Below are 15,000 nucleotides of genomic sequence, written 5' to 3' on the forward strand. Positions count from 1 at the left end.
CACTACAGAGCATGGAACACAGCCAAGAGAGAGAGAGGGAGAAAGGGGGAGAGGGAGGGAGAAAGAAAGAAAGAAAGAAGAAAGAAAGAAAGAAAGAGAGGTGAGGGGTAAGAGGGAAAGAGCAAGGAGGGACAGACAGGAAAAAAAGAAAGAAAAACAGAAAAAGAAGTGTAAAGGGGAAAGAAAGAGAAAAAGGAGGGAGAGAATTGGGGAGGGAGAGAAAAAAAGGAGAGCAGGAGAGAGAGAGAGGGAGGGAGAGAAGAGAGTGAGTGAGTGAGAATGAGGGCAGAGGAACTGGGAGTGACGGCGAAACAAGGGAAGAGTGGAAAAAAGGAGCAAGGCGACTGAAATAGAGAAGAGGACAAAGTGGGATAGAGGGTAGAGAATCAGAGTGACTGAGAAAGAGAGAGAGAGAGAGAGAGAGAATCAGAGTGACTGAGAGAGAGACAGAGAGAATCAGAGTGACTGAGAGAGAGAGAATCAGAGTGATTGAGAGAGAGAGAGAATCAGAGTGACAGAGAGAGAGAGAGAGAGAGAGAGAGAGAGAGAGAGAGAGGCAAGGCTATGGAGAGAGACTCTCCTGGAGAGAGGCCAATACTGCTATGTGCACAAGACGTAGGTGGATAGGCCAGGCACACGAGAGAGAGAGGGGGAAAGAGGGAGAGAAAGAGAGAGGGAAGGAAAAGTCTTGGACACACAACGCGTTCACAGAGGACCCATACTCAGCCAAAAGACCTCCACATGGACAGAGAGAGAAGCCCAGCTACACTGGCAGAAACAGTATGCTTTCCCCATGAAAGCACACACACACACACACACACACACACACACACACACACACACACACACACACACACACACACACACACACACACACACACACACACACACACACACACACACACACACACACACACACACACACACACACACACACACACACGGGAATACACTACAGGAATGCTTATTTTCAGGGCTTTCAGTGTTGAGTCTGGCATCTCTGTATTGAAATGTTTCTGTTATCGCACAGTAAATACTACTGCAATGCAATTTTAAAACAGTGATGTGGAAAGTTTTTTGACAATTAACATTAAACAAAAATGTTTCAATGTTACCATTTCTTTGGTGTAGAACACTTACATGCAATAAATGCAAGAACATGAAATAAGATTAGGCTTACAAATGAGCCGCATAAGTATTTAAATTGCTTTTTTGCAGTAATGAATGAAAAAGTATTCACAATAATGTTTCTAACAGTTTAGTTATACTGTTGATGCCCCTGATTGATCAGTGTATGAGCTTTCATCTTTCTCATTTGCTTCTCAAAAGCTCCACACTGGTCTGTTTAAAATCCTCATACACATCAGTTAATCAATGACAAAACAACAACTCACGACAATACTGCGGAAATGTTTTTCATTTGTGCTCATTTGTTACTAATATGAAATACCAGTGACTGATGAACACACACACACACACACATTCTTTAACCCTCCCTTGCCGAACAGACGGTGTTCATGGTTGGGAGTCCTAAATTCTCTGATAATGGCGTGCACATGATTCCCGATGAACAGCAGAAGCATCTGCTGGTTTTACAGGGCAGTTCATGGCCTCTGTGTGGAGAGGTCTGGTTCAGCCTGGTCCAGTGGACCACAGCAGAGAGGACAGAAAAAGGACATCAAAGCACCACAGAGATAGGAGTGTAAACAGAGCTAGACCACACACACACACACACACACACACACACACATGCACAATTTCTTGCAGACACGGTACACTGCTAAGTGTTCTCTTCCACTCTTGCCCCTCCCATGTCCTCTCTTCATTTCTTTCTCTTACTTTTCCCTCTTCCCTCCCTCTCCCTCCTTCTCTCTCTCTCTCATTCACACACACACACACACACACACACACACACACACACACACACACACACACACACACACACACACACACACACACACACACACACACACACACACACACACACACACAGACAAACACAGACTAGAACACACTCACTCACACACTGACACACAAAGCCCTCATTCTTTTAGCTGGTGGCTTTTCTTTCAAACCCAGAGCTTGTGGAAGGGGAAATGTGTGCTCCCCCCTCAGTGCTGTTGGGAATCAGTCTCACCCCCCTCTCAGTGTCCATCACACACATACACACACACGCACACGCGCGCGCGCACACACACACACACACACACACACACACACACACACACACACACACACACACACACACACACACACACACACACACACACACACACACACACACACACACACACACACACACACACACAGACACACACACACACACACACACACACACACACACACACACACACACACACACACACTGCCATCGTTCTTAAACATGCACACACACACACATACAAATATGCAAACTTGGTCTGAAGGTCAGGGGGTCAGTGACCACGCCTGTGCCTCGGTAGGGAGTTAGGGAGGAGGGGGATCAGAGACACTCCGCCCACTCCACAACAACCTCCCGCCCCCACAGCCCAACCCCCCAAAATTGATGTTCAAATAAACATCAGATCGTCTGTTTTCCCTCTGCTTCGCTAAGCCTACCTCCTCCTCCTCCTCCTCCTCCTCCTCTTCTCTCATCCCTCTCTCTCCTGCTGTTTTTTCTCCTACTTTTTTCCTCCTCCTCCTCTCCCTCTCTCGCTATCATAGAATCGGCATTTTCCACATGTGACTCATTTTTTCACAGGCGTGGGCCAAACTGTAAAACGTGTCCGTCTCTCCAAGAACATTCCGGCAACAGGCCTCACAATCATCTCGGCAGGTTGACTTCTTTAGTGCCATGATTGCTGAGCCATTTCCTCTGTGCCTCTCTTTCTCTCTCTCTCACTTTCTCTCTCTCTTTCTCACCCTCTCGCTGCCTCAGTCTCTCCGTTTTAACTTGCCACCTACCCCTTTGATGCTGTTCCGTTATGTGTCACTCAGAGGTGACCCAGACTGTGCCTGTCTAAAATACAACATATTTGTTTTTCTTTTCCACCCAAACACACTGAGTCAATGCGCAGACAACAGAGGCAGACGACACAAGCAACTCAAGCTGTGAGCCAACTTTGTCTGTGTGGCTTCAGGACTGTGTCAATAGGAAAGTGAAGACCAGTTACTGAGTCTATTGAATGCAGAACACCGAGGGAGACTACATCTACAACACCAGATGGAGCAGTCCAGAACTACTTCTGTTTTTCGGAGCGGAGCTAAGAATGACAGAGGAAAAGAGAAGGATGAAAAAAGATGAAAAATTTCCAGAGGGGTGTGTGATTATGTGTTGTGTGTGTTGTGATTGTGTGTGTGTGTGTGTCTGTGTGTGTGTGTGTGTGCGAGTGTGTGAGTGTCTGTGTACTTGTGCCCTTGTATATCTATGTTAGTGCATGTATATGAAATGTGTGTGTGTGTGTGTGTGTGTGTGTGTGTGTGTGTGTGTGTGTGTGTGTGTGTGTGTGGGTGTGTAACACCATTCCCTTTTTTCCTGCGAACTTGTGGTCACTGCCAAGAACAACTGCATGGCACTGGGAAGCGGGCTAAGGAGCGGTGCAGGCCGACATGGGAGCCCTTTATTAAAATCAGATCAGACGAGGCGCTCCTCTTGCTCTCTGGCCATCACTCCTCTCCTCTCTCCTCTCCTCTCCTCTCTCCTCTCCTCTCCTCTCTCCTCTCCACTCTCCTCTCCTCTCTCCTCTCCTCTCCTCTCCACTCTCCTCTCCACTCCTCTCCACTCCTCTCCTCTCCTCTCCTCTCCTCTCCTCTCCTCTCCTCTCTGTGCTGCCAGCCTCTCCTCTCCAGAGCCTGGGAAGAGGCAGGGAAGAGCCCCACAGGCTCCAGGGATCCCTGGCCACGCCAAGTGTATGTATGCTGAGAATACATGAGTGTGTTTGTGTTTGTTTATTTGTGTGTGTGTGTGTGTGTGTGTGTGTGGGGGGGGGGGGGTGTCAGTGAGAGAGAGAGAGAGAAAAGGAAGGAAAATTCACCCTTGGTTTATATAGAATTGAGCATGCAAAAAACTTAGACATACCTTCAGCTGAAGATCACTACAACTTCAACCTGGCCTTGAATGATTTTAAAGAGAAAGCATGAATGGTCTTCTATGCCATTGAAAAAATCAATCTAATCAATCCAATGTGTCATACCAATTAGAATCTGGCTCAACATTCTCCATTCAATAATAGAACCAATAGCATTATACGACAATGAAGAGTGGTGTCCTCTTATGTACAATAGGTTTAAAAAACAATACATGGAGGGCTGAATTAGACCAATAGAAATTAGAAATTCTGGAAACATCAACAAGTGAACCCAACTGTTATTGTTTTAAAGCCCTGAAAAGCCAAAAGATGAAAAAATAGGTTCCCTCTGCCAGCTAGTGTTGAGGCTCACACAAACTAATATGACTAACGAGAACAATCAAACTAATAACAGCCGAAAGACAAAATAAACTTCAATGCATTTGGCCCTAAACACTGAGTACACGGTGGCAGACTACCTGTCCACAGTGTCTAATATTAAACACAGAAAAAACCTTGACCAGGTGCAGATTAAGCAACAACAGCCTGGCTATTGAAAGAGGCAGACACAGGCAAGCCTGGCTGCCCAGATAACTAACCCAAGTCCATGAGTAGGAGACACCTGCTCTGAGTCATGTCTGTTCTACATGTGATGTTCTGTGTTCTGTGTACTGCACTTGTGTATGTAGAAATGCAACACAAGCAACACAAATTGAGTTTTTTTTTTTTTGTCATGCTAATAAAGCTCTTTTGAATTTTATTTTGAATTTTAGAGGAAGAGAGAGAGACAGACAGACAGACAGACAGAAGGAGTGTGTGTGTGTGTGTGTGTGTGTGTGTGTGTGTGTGTGTGTGTGTGTGTGTGTGTGTGTGTGTGTGTGTGTGTCGGTGAGTGCAGTGACTGTGTGGCAGATGAGTCATAGCCATATTCCGCAGAAAAGAGAAGAAGAAAGGGTTGGTGAGTTTCTTGTAAGCCTTGGCTGTGTAAGAAACATGGCGTAAATACGAGTAAACTAATGAACATGTCAGCATGTGAGATAAACAGTGTAAGGGTTTAGGTTAATTATGAGGCGGAAAACTTAAGAGGTAGCGGAAGAGGTAACAGATGGAAGTCAAATATCTAAAATAATCTTTTTAAAAATTGAGTACATATGCAACTGTTTATGTGCTTATGATTTCTGTTATCTGGATGTTTGTGTGTGTATGTGTGTGTCTATTTGTTCCTAAAATCTGTGTTAAAACGAATACGCTGTAGTGTAGATGTAGTCTATGTGTGTACTGTATATCCACTATTTGTCACAAGGACATACACACATGTTAGTGTGCTTCCGTTTGCATTCATGTGTTTGGTAAGGGTAGGCGGTGCCTAGAGGTTGCCTGAGGGTCCTCAGCCCTGTTTTCCCTGCCAGACCTGAGGCTCATCAGGTATCGGTCCGCCGGTGCCTCCGCTAACAGACAGAGGTACAAGTGCCATGTCTAAGAGGCATGAAAAAGAAGGCAACTGGGGAAGCCGCTTGTTCCTTTCGCATCTTAAAAAAAAAATGTTTTAAAGAGGAACATCCGTCCTTCGCCACGCTTCTTTGGCCAACCAAATGTTAGCGGGGAGGATTTCCTGGTAATCAATGACTTTGGCTGAGATTGGCTCACACTAGGCTACAGATTCAGCTTATTTTAGTCATTGAACTGATTCACTCACTACACACACACACACACACACACACACACACACACACACACACACACACACACACACACACACACACACACACACACACACACACACACACACACACACACACACACACACACACACACACACACACACACACACACACACACACACACACACACACGTAAAAAGGAGTAATGCCGAGCTGGCTGAGCTCAATCAGCGAAGGGTACTGAGTCATTGATGCTGCTGCTGGTTCAAGTGGGGTCAAGAGTGACGGAGAAATCTCGCTTTCACAGGTTCTCACATCGCAGAAGGCTAACAGGGCCTCTCCTCTCCTTAAGTGAAAAGAGATGACCAACTTTATCTCACACCAGATTAAAATACACCGTCATGTCAGCACTTCAGAGTGAAATAAAGATGCACAAATAAAAGACTAATAAATGCACAAATTCAGAATTCCATCAACATGCTGAAGGCACAGCATGCTAATAAAAATAATAATGTGTGTGTTCATTCAGTGATCACTCTGTAGATGGGGAATACTCTACAAACCAAAGCTTTTCAGAATAAAAGCTACATCATAAGAGATAGTGAACTATTGACATTACTCTCGAGATTAAACCATAGTAGCATTTAGCCTCTTTGTGCAATAAAAAAACTCTTTGAGGACTGACAATGGTCTAATGGACTTTCAATATGAGGCCACCCCAAACAGCAGCTGACTTTGGACTACATCTGGCCACCCTGACACAACCCTGATACTGGTCCGGAGGTGGGCCAGTTCTGGCCCGGGCTCAGCTGATGTCAGGAGGCTCATGCAGCGGCTGGATAGCCAGAAGAGGAAGTGGAAGTTAAAGCCGTGTGATTTCATTTCTCCGTTTATTCACACGTATCATGGTCAGCGGTTTCAAACCGGTTTCTCATTTAGTCATAACGAGACCCCAGCATGTGTTTCTGGGTGTGCTTAAAAAATAACTACACTAGTTGAAACTAATTGATTGATCTTTTGCAATTGTGCAGAAAATTCAGCCATGAGCAGGCCCAAAATAAATATTGTGCAATGCCATAGCAGCATGTGTTGTTATCTCTACAAAAAATATTGTAAATTATATCTACACATATAATTATTGAAATAAATAAATTACTTTCTAACAAGATGTTTGAAATAAATGTGACAAAATTCTACAACTTTTGTGGCAGTGCTGTCTTTAATCGTTCTTTAAAGATAAAATCATTGCCTTGTGGTGTTTAGACCACGATAGTAGAATGTGTACACTTGACAGAGACATTCTACACAAATGGCTCGACGGTGGCTCTTCAACCTTGGAGCTTTGAATGAGCCTTGAATGAGTAATATGGCACTTGGTATACACCTTTGACTGTATCTGTTTTGAAAAGAAAAAATAGAAGTCTATTTTGACGGCAGGATTTATTGTCAAGGCATTCAGCCTATTCCGTCTGTGACTTCCTTGAAATCTAATAGGCCAGTGCAGGCAGGTCTGAGGTCTGAGACTGGGATTGACATTCAGTGACTTCTCTTGGCAGCACTGTCTGACTGCTTATGACCACAGCCGCCAACATGGCCTCAGGAAAGTCTGCATTTGTTTGGCAATGGCAGGAATCCTTGCCGAAGTTTGGCTTTTCTGGTGCCCCACGGTGAATGTTGAGCCATCGTGTGTCTTAATGGCGCAAACTACCGCTGTGCTCCAATTTACGTGGTAAAATATGACTCACATGACTCTCGGGGGGAGTGAGGGGGCGGGGGGGGATCAACAAGTCTGCCTGGCTGACCCAGCCTCTGAGTGACCTCCAGACTGAAAAAGGTCAACGCCACGCTTCCTGCCTTCAGCTGCAGACGATCCAGCTGTCGTGCTGATCGACACAACGAGAAAAAAAGACGAGAAGGCGAGTGTCGATAGGAAGACCGACAGATGAAAAAGAAAAGGGGGAACTGAAGGAGAAAAGGAAGAGAGCCCTGTGTTTTCTCTTCCACCATTCTTTCAGTCATTGATTTGCGGAGGGTCTATATTTAGAACATGATGTATGATGGTGAGCTCACTGAAACAATGGCGGTGCCCTAGACAGCAAGGGAGAGAGAGAGAGAGAGAGAGACAGAGAGAGAGAGAGAACACGTGTGGGTAAAAGGGAAAAGGGAGAGAAGAAAAGGAGAGACTGCATATGTGTGTGTGAAACAGAGAGAGGTAGTGAGCATGTAAGAGAGAGAGAGAGAGAGAGAGAGAGAGAGAGAGGAATGCAGAGGATGGGAGTGAAATCGAAAAAGAGAAATGTGTGGAGGGGAGGGTACAAACGGGGGGTGGACACACCGAGGAGAGCAGAGCTGACTGAGACGAAGTGGAAAAAAAAGAGAGAGGAGTGAGAAACAAAGGGACTAAGATCCGTGCGAGCTGAACAGACTGCGGCCAGTCTCTCCCTCTCATCTCTGCCTGCCTCCCTGCACTGGACTGACATCCACGGATCTGCTACTCCTCTCAGGTAGTCCGCCACCAGAGCAGCTTCTTCCTCCTCCTCCTCCTCCTCCAACACTCGAGCCAATATCAGAGACTTTCTAATGAGACACAGCACTCAAAAAATCCTCCATAGAAATGCATGGGGCTATGTGTAGACAACGCCAATATGGCAGTTGTCTACACATATCCCACCCCTTCCGCGGCAAAATGTCGACATGTGAATACATTGAGCCAACCATGTGGTGTGATGTGAATACATTGAGCCAATCATATAGTGTGTTGTGAAGACATCGTGCCAATCATGTGTTTTGATCTCACCACTGTAGCAAGGTTGGTGGGGTGAAGCCTTGCACGCACATATTTCTACAGAAATAGATGCCCGATAAGTGCCCAAAAAGCATTGCAATATGGTCGCTGAGTGGAGGTACTTGCCTAAAAAGACTTTGCCAATATACACTCAATATACATCTTCTGGAAACTTCTGTCGGGCTTAATTATTATTACTGCTAGATATTAAAAGAACACCCTGCATCAAATACTAATAAGCTGCTAGACCGAACACTGCTGCTACATGTTTGTAATAAAGAGCTGAATTGTTTTAGGAGAGGCTGCTTTGTTTTTGTTTTTCAGAGTATACTCTCCTGCCATATCAAATGATTTCAAAGACGTCTCCTGTGGAGCGGTCCACACCAAGTCCAATTTCAGCCTCAGTGAAACATCATCCAAAGTTGTTAAAAAATACATATATATGTTTTTTTTTCCAGATCTTTGTGAAATGATGTGTTGCTTTGAGAACATGAAAATAAGAAGATGAGGAAAGAGGACAAAATGGAGAGGATAATAAAGAAACACACGCAGAGTGTGTAATGTTACTGAAACAGTTTTACAAGCACATGGCAAAGACGAGCGATGGCCACCACCTCCGTGGAGCAGGCGAGAGGGAGCTCTCAGGATGACAGTTAAAGAAGACACCAGAACGAACTGGGTCAGACGCAAAGGGTGAGGTGAGGAGTCATCCTACACTTGGAGAGAAAAGGAGACTCTCTCTCTCTCCCTCTCTCTCTCTCTTTCTCCCTCTTTCACACAGGAGGAGAAAAAAAGAAGTAGAAAAAACAGAAAACGGTCTGCTGACACCTGACACACTGCCCCAGTGAGTACAAAGTGAGCAGGTTTCACCTGAATGAAACGACACACTACTGTGTGTGACTGCCCCTTCGATCAGCTGTGCGGTAAGGTGGGGTGGTTTTGGTGGTGGTGGCACCAGAACAAGACCAGCGGGAGTGAGGGTGTTTCCACAGAGGGCCCAGGGCCCTTTGCCACCGCTGGAAAGCACCTCTTTTCTGGCCCGCGTTCAAAGCCTCTGACTAATAATGGCCTAAGGCATGGTGTCGGAAAGCCTTCTGGAAGGAGACACCTCCGTGACAAGTTCACAGCCTCGTCATTTGACGACGCACATTCGCAAAACTCACATTCTTAAATTCTTAACAGCGACTAGGCTAATTAACTCAATTACGCACAGTCTCAACATGACACGACTAAATAAAACACACAGTAATTTGAGGTTGGTCGGCAAATAAAGTATTTGTTCCTCCCGAGACACATTGTAGATAATTGCTACAGCAGATAAGAAACCTGCCAAAGAGGCTCAGAGTGGATTTGATTTTTCCTCATCAGCAGTATTAAGTCATAACAACGGGGACTTTGAAACAGAGCTGAAAGATTTAGCAGCAAAATGATAATTAATGCCTTTGAGTGACTATCACCTGCTGGGGCATTAAACTATTAGTGCAGAGAGAGAGAGAGAGAGAGAGAAAGCAGTCTGCCAGAAACATGAGTCTCAGCTATATATCCTCCCATTGGCTTCACGTGTGACCCCCCACCCATGTCTGCCGGAGCAGATGCTTTTGTTTCAAATGAAAACTTCAGGATATTATGTCTAATTAGACGCCCCCCTTTTCCTGTGAGCAGCTATGGCGTTTTGGATTCACAAGGCCGCACAATACATGGGGCTTTCAATTACATTGGGACAATGAGGCGACGGAGAAAAGGAGCTGCAGTAGTGTTGATGAGAGACGTCTCTCGGAGCGCGTCTCCATCAGTAGGTGAGGGCTTGTTAATCACTTTTAACACTGTGCGTAGTAACAAGACAAAGTGTCATGGCAACCAGGAGAACTGCTAATTGAGCCGGTGTCATATATGCTTTGACTGGGCAAAGAAAAAAAGGGAAAAAATTAACATCTATTTCATTTGTAAATCAAGTCTAAATCATTTTTACTTGTCTATTAATAAAGCAGAGAGTTTATTAGGGTTAAAGCATTTCACTGGGACTAATGGATTCTATCTATTCATTTCTATATTGTAATTTTTTTGCATAATATGGTCTGACACACAGCAAGAAACATTTTACAATACCTTCTAGCTTTAATTTAGGACTAAGTATATTTTTTATGAGAGCTCTGATATTGGATTTTATCTGTGCCATTATGTCGGTAGATTCTAGATTCTATTCTGCCTCGGAATGTTGAGATTCCTTTTCACAGAAACACAGGGGGGAGAAAACGTGGAACAATTCCACCCAGCTTTAGGACCCAGGAGGAGGCTAATCATGGCGCTACATGGCTGCATTCAGTGTGCAATGTTTAAAGCACTCCACTGCTTTCGACATTGAGCCAATGACAATGGCCCTCAGAGCCATGTAGAGAGGGAAAAGACAGAGACAGAGAGAGAGAGAGAGAGAGAGAGAGAGAGAAACAGAGAGGGAGGCCAGCTTGGCATCTGATTAGCAGCTAAGGATGTCTGTCTCAGGATGAAGCCTCGACTCTGGATCCCTTGGGGTAAAGGATGGAGGGTGGGGCTGGGAGTAGGGTTGGGCTTGGGGGAGGATAGGGGTCTGTAACGGTGGGAGCTGGTGGTGCCTGAACTCGCCTGGCCATTGACTCGACCCCGGGGGAGGACCAAAGGTCAGCGCTAGCACTGTTCTTATGTAATGAGGATTATAGCCATAGAAATTAGCGGAGGAGCCATTTTGTCTATTTAGATAAGTAAAAAAACATACACACACACACACACACAGACTTACTTAAAAAACAATAAGGAGAAATGTCTCGATGGCGACGGGTTAAGAATTTGGACACATCTCTCACACCAGGGCCAACACACTGGATGGCAGCGTAGTGTGTTTTCACTGGCAACAATGGGCCTTCTGCGCAGTCCCTCCATCCATATGCAATAGGCCAGCATCTGTGTTTCATAAAGCAACGCTATGCGATACATTATGCTAATGCATCAACATAGCCGCAGACCTGCACTTTGTTTTTTGCACTTTTTGCAACCTGGAAACCAGCTGCAGTTGATATCTGACAGACATTTTTAGGACTCAGGAATAGTAATGACCTTAGGTTAGAGCCACAAAACCACAGTGGTATTCGGAGGGCTGTCCAAGAACTAAATTTATAGTCAACATGTTTTTCAGAGAGAGATTTTTTTGCCCAGGACCAACACTTGCAAATAAAAGGGTTTCTCACTACAAGGGCCCTTGAAGGAGACCAAAACAAACAGAAATCTACTGCGGTACATGTAAGCCATATGTAATGCAAAGACAAAACAAATTCCTCAAGTTGCAATTACAGGTTGGTTGCAGAGCACCACTTGAAATTCTGTGAAAACATCACCTAACTCACAGAAAACATAATAGGCTTTTCCTGCTTTGTCTCCTTCTCTCAGACAGTATCACACAAACGCACACGCACACACATACGCCCACGCGCACACGCACAATCACACACACACACACACACACACACACCATGTAAATAATAACACAACCACACAAACTCATGGCCTTTCTTATCTACCTCTATCTCTCTAACACACACACACACACACACACACACACACACACACACACACAGCGGACAGAGATATTGCAAAAGAGGATCTCCCAGCAGATCGCGCTACAGAGTGTATTGCACGGCGGCGTGTGACCTGCCAAAGTGCTCTCTCTTCCCCCTTTAGACCTCCCCTCCACTGAGAAGCCCCATCCACAGCAAACAGACAGCCAGAGGTCTCCCAACCCCAATACAATAGAGCCAGGGCTCCCCCCTCACCCCCACTCCCCCATCTCCATTCAGGCCCCACGACCTTTGGCTTCCTTCTGCCAGCAAGAGGCAGCTGCACGCGGAGAGTGAGTGGGAAAGAGCGAGGGAGAGGAGAGAGAGAGAGAGAGAGAGAGAGAGAGAGAGAGAGAGGGAGAGGGAGAGAGATAAGAAAAGAGAGGGAGAGATAGAAAGATAGAAAGAGAGAGGAAGAGAAAATAATGAGAGAGGGAGGGAATGGGAGAGGAAAAGAGAGACAGAGGAAGGAAAGAAAGATGGTAGAGGAAAAGGAAAGAGAGTGTGAGAAACAGGTGGTTTAGAGAAAGAGTGGGAAATGATGGAGAGAATGGGATGGAGAGATGAAGGGGGCTAAGAGAGGGTGGGAAAGAGAGAGGGGGTCAGAGAAGGAGGTGTGATGTGAAAGGTGAAAGAAAGAGAGAAAAAACTAGGGGGGGGGGGATTCACGGGGGGTTGAGCAGGGGGCTACTCCAGTCAGAGACCTCTGGTCCTCCTCTGCTCACAGCAGCCTCAGAAGAATGGATAAAAGCCTGTCTGTAACTCTCTTACTACACACACACACATACACGTGCGCACACACACACACACACACACACACACACATACACAAACACACACACACACACAGACACACACGTTTTCTCATTCTCATATTCACAAACACCTCTACATAAACATTCCAAAAAAAAAATTCAAACACATCATGGCGCACAATATACATATATACTCCCAATCATTTACATAGATATAACAAAAACATTATGCAATCATGCATGCGCACACCACCTTTTTATCTGTCCTCCATTTTTTTTCTCCCTCCCTCTCCCAGTAATGGGTCTTCCTCCTCTCCTAAGCCACACAGAAAACAGGCATATGCTTCTCTGATCCCTTTCACAGCCTCTCTGAGGTCTGTCCATTATGAGGCTGTCAGTATGAATGTAAAAGATCATCTCTTGCTCTATCCAGCAATCATTTTTAATTTTCTTTATATATTTATTTATTTATGTATTCATTTATTTATTTTGTATTTTATTTCTTTGCGGCAAAATGACAATCGATGGATCGAGCAGAAGCAGGAAAATGCAGGCTAACCTGAGAGATTACAGGACTAACCTCTCGCACCTGTTTTCAATTCATTGGAAGCATCAGAGAGATGCTGTTATTTTATGTAATCCCTGGACAGGCCAATGGCCGAGCCTATGGGCAGTCAGACTGGACAGAGTGTACGCAGGCTGTGATTCCTTTCTTTTTTTCCTTTCTTTCTTTCTTTCTTTCTTATCATCTTTTGCTGCCAGACTACTTTTTTCCTTGTTCATGCTTTTGTTCACATACAGATGCATGCATGCACCTCTGATCCTTCGTAATTAATTTGCAAATCAACAAACTTAATTATTAAAGAACAAATAGTACGACCTTCATAATTTGAGTACAAATAATACAACCTTCATAATTAAAGTATGCTGCTATCCCTTTCTTATTCTCTCTCTCTCTCTCTCTCTCTCCCTCCCTCTCATAATGAATGACACATGTCTCTGGCTGATATTGCGTCTCGCACCGTTCCAAAATAAGCAGACCTTTGTCGATCCTGTGATCATGTGTTCCATCTTAGTTAGGGGACCGTGAGGTACACCCACACAGCACACATGGGCTAGCTGCTAAACACACACACACACACACACACACACACACTTCATTACGCTCCGAAGATCATGCCCACATGCCTTGTTTACAGTACACACTAAATGTGTTAAAGAATGCAGGGGGCCTGCTCTTGCATACTAACAGAGAGGAAACCCATGCGGCTTGCAGTGCGAGGGATGGAGCTTAAACACAGCCTCCGATTCCGTATTCCGTGGTCTGTATCTGTGTCTTCTCCAGGTTTTTCTCTGGGATGGTATTTAGTGGTTGTGAGAGGAGACTTTGTTAGATCCTGTTAGAGTCGCCATGCTGACACCACATGGCCTGAAATCAATGACTCTAAGCCTGTGAGAGGTGAGGTTTTTTTTTTTTTTAGTCGCCATCAGCCCTCCCAACTTCACTTCCTCATTGTCTCCCAGGTGTCTTTCATCTGCCACTGTGACGTCATCCCTACCCACACCCCCCCCCTCTCTCTGTCTCTGTCTCTGTGTCTCTGTGTCTCTCTCTCTCTCTCTCTCTCTCTCTCTCTCTCTCTCTCTCTCTCTCTCTCTCTCTCTCTCTCTCTCTCTCTCTCTCTCTCTCTCTCTCTCTCTCTCTCTCTCTCTCTCTCTCTCTCTCTCTCTCTCTCTCTCTCTCTCTCTCTCTCTCTCTCTCTCTCTCTCTCTCACCACAGCTTGGTCAATAAGCTAGAGATCAGAGAATGTGTATCTATATGTGTGAGTGTGTGTGTGTGTGTGTGTGTGTCTGTGTGTGTGCAACCAGATAATGCAAATGGCGCTATAAATAGACCAGATAGTGCTGACAGAGCCTCTCTCTCAGGTGAGATATCTCTGGGTAATGCAATCACACACATACACACACACACACATATATACAAACACACACACACACACACACACACTAAGACCACTGAGCACTTTAACCATTTTCCTCGCTCCACCACCATGACATTTTTATGATATGCAAGCTCAAGAAGCCATTGTGTAGCTGCTACATTGTGCACCGCTCTGTTTCATATCATTAATGCACAGTGGAGCAATTACGACAATTATGGCTGCTTTTAC

At 45.2% G+C, this 15,000-nt stretch overlaps 1 protein-coding gene across 2 annotated transcripts in view; it reads right to left on the bottom strand.

Annotated features, from left to right (window-relative positions):
• The window catches only part of LOC143123105 (mediator of RNA polymerase II transcription subunit 13-like), a 99,343-nt gene that overhangs the window by 67,061 nt on the left and 17,282 nt on the right, over positions 1-15,000 (bottom strand). The window lies entirely within an intron of this gene.

Source organism: Alosa pseudoharengus, unplaced genomic scaffold, assembly GCF_046254945.1.
Source record: "Alosa pseudoharengus isolate Yale_2024_CS ecotype anadromous, Long Island Sound unplaced genomic scaffold, YU_APseudo_1.1 YU_APseudo_1.1_scf_14, whole genome shotgun sequence".
Taxonomy (NCBI): domain Eukaryota; kingdom Metazoa; phylum Chordata; class Actinopteri; order Clupeiformes; family Clupeidae; genus Alosa; species Alosa pseudoharengus.